The 2,500-nt window shown below is 63.2% G+C and overlaps 1 pseudogene; it reads left to right on the forward strand.

Annotated features, from left to right (window-relative positions):
* Positions 1-2,500, forward strand: part of LOC126429282 (large subunit ribosomal RNA) — a 7,952-nt pseudogene that overhangs the window by 1,686 nt on the left and 3,766 nt on the right.

A 2,500-nucleotide genomic window follows, 5' to 3' on the forward strand; every position in this document is an offset into this window, starting at 1 on the left:
CTGGCAGTCATGGCCGGTCCTTGCGGCCGGCCGCGAAGCCCTGACGAGTAGGAGGGTCGCGGCGGTGGGCGCAGAAGGGTCTGGGCGTGAGCCTGCCTGGAGCCGCCGTCGGTGCAGATCTTGGTGGTAGTAGCAAATACTCCAGCGAGGCCCTGGAGGGCTGACGCGGAGAAGGGTTTCGTGTGAACAGCCGTTGCACACGAGTCAGTCGATCCTAAGCCCTAGGAGAAATCCGATGTTGATGGGGGCCGTCATAGCATGATGCACTTTGTGCTGGCCCCCGTTGGGCGAAAGGGAATCCGGTTCCTATTCCGGAACCCGGCAGCGGAACCGATACAAGTCGGGCCCCTCTTTTAGAGATGCTCGTCGGGGTAACCCAAAAGGACCCGGAGACGCCGTCGGGAGATCGGGGAAGAGTTTTCTTTTCTGCATGAGCGTTCGAGTTCCCTGGAATCCTCTAGCAGGGAGATAGGGTTTGGAACGCGAAGAGCACCGCAGTTGCGGCGGTGTCCCGATCTTCCCCTCGGACCTTGAAAATCCGGGAGAGGGCCACGTGGAGGTGTCGCGCCGGTTCGTACCCATATCCGCAGCAGGTCTCCAAGGTGAAGAGCCTCTAGTCGATAGAATAATGTAGGTAAGGGAAGTCGGCAAATTGGATCCGTAACTTCGGGATAAGGATTGGCTCTGAGGATCGGGGCGTGTCGGGCTTGGTCGGGAAGTGGGTCAGCGCTAACGTGCCGGGCCTGGGCGAGGTGAGTGCCGTAGGGGTGCCGGTAAGTGCGGGCGTTTAGCGCGGGCGTGGTCTGCTCTCGCCGTTGGTCGGCCTCGTGCTGGCCGGCGGTGCAGGATGCGCGCGCCTGCGCGGCGTTCGCGCCCCGGTGCTTCAACCTGCGTGCAGGATCCGAGCTCGGTCCCGTGCCTTGGCCTCCCACGGATCTTCCTTGCTGCGAGGCCGCGTCCGCCTTAGCGTGCTCCTCCGGGGGCGCGCGGGTGCGCGGATTCTCTTCGGCCGCCATTCAACGATCAACTCAGAACTGGCACGGACTGGGGGAATCCGACTGTCTAATTAAAACAAAGCATTGCGATGGCCCTAGCGGGTGTTGACGCAATGTGATTTCTGCCCAGTGCTCTGAATGTCAACGTGAAGAAATTCAAGCAAGCGCGGGTAAACGGCGGGAGTAACTATGACTCTCTTAAGGTGGCCAAGTGGCGGCGGTGTGGCTGCATCCGGACTTGGCTTTTCGAAGTGCGGTCTTGATGTAGTCGTGCTGCTGCTGCGAGGTGCCTTCCTTGGGTTATAGTTACAGGGAGAGTGATGCGCAATACATGGGCCTAGCCCTCTTAGCCTCTCCTCTCCTGCGGTCTTCTCCCCTTCTCGTGGGCCCGCTGATTTTCGCAGAGTGGAAGACCGCACCAGGGGCTTGGGGGGGTTACCAGCCCCCCCTCGCATTATCCCTTTATAGTTGGGGGCAGCCTACAAGAAACAAGAGATGGTGGCCCTTCCGCTGAAGGTGCCACCCCAGCTACCCCAGCACCTATCCGGCCAACCGGCCGTAACGAAAATGCGATAGTTTGTGTAGCTCCCTTTGCTTGCAGTGAGTGCCACCGCACTTTTACCACGAAGAACGGTCTCGGGGTCCATCGCCGCCGCCAACACCTTGCGGCCGCCAACGCTGAGATCGTGACGGAGAGGCATCGCGCGAGGTGGACGGAGGAAGAAGTCCTGTCGCTCGCCAAGGCAGAGGCCGAACTGTTCCTTGAGAGGGACGCCCGGTTCTTCTTCGTTAATCAAGAGCTTATTAGGATGTTCCCCGACCGAACGCTTGAGGCAATCAAGTGCCGACGGCGGCAAGCTGCCCACAAGCAGCTTGTCCGCCAATTCATGGAGGCGCTTGAGATCGGTCGGGGGGAAGAGCCGGCGTCCCGCCGGGGAGCAGCGAGCTCGCTGCCTGACGCGGGCGAGGCCGCTGCGCCGCCCGTCGACGCAGCCGAGGACTTCGCGGCCGACACCACCGGGCCGCCGCCGGAGGGGCCGACTGACGCCGCCATCTGGGAGCATCTGGCGGGGCTACCTGCTTCCGCCCAGCGTTTCTCTGCTCTGGATCGAGTCATTGGTCTGGGGCGGGGCACGCCGCCCGATGTCATCCTGGGCATGCTCCCGGATGCCCTTGCGTCGGTCGGGTCCAGGGGGGAGAGGTCGATCACCAGGGCACAGCGGCCGCGCCAACCATCCAAGCGGCCGCCTGCCGCCCCGCCGCTGCAGAAGCGCAAGTGGCGCCGCTGGGAGTTCGCGCGGACACAGGACGCCTTCCGCAGGTCGCGTGCGCGTTGCGTGCGCGGCTTGCTGGACGGCACCCTGCTGCAGCCGCCACCCGACATCCCCGGTCTGCTGGACTTCTGGGCGGACCTCTTCACGAAGAAGCCGATCTCCACCGCTGGCTTCATCCGTGACCGCCTTCTCCCGCACTCGGAGCCTGTCGCTCCTGAGTGCCTATGGGGG

The sequence above is a fragment of the Schistocerca serialis genome, unplaced genomic scaffold (assembly GCF_023864345.2).
Source record: "Schistocerca serialis cubense isolate TAMUIC-IGC-003099 unplaced genomic scaffold, iqSchSeri2.2 HiC_scaffold_1014, whole genome shotgun sequence".
NCBI lineage: Eukaryota > Metazoa > Arthropoda > Insecta > Orthoptera > Acrididae > Schistocerca > Schistocerca serialis.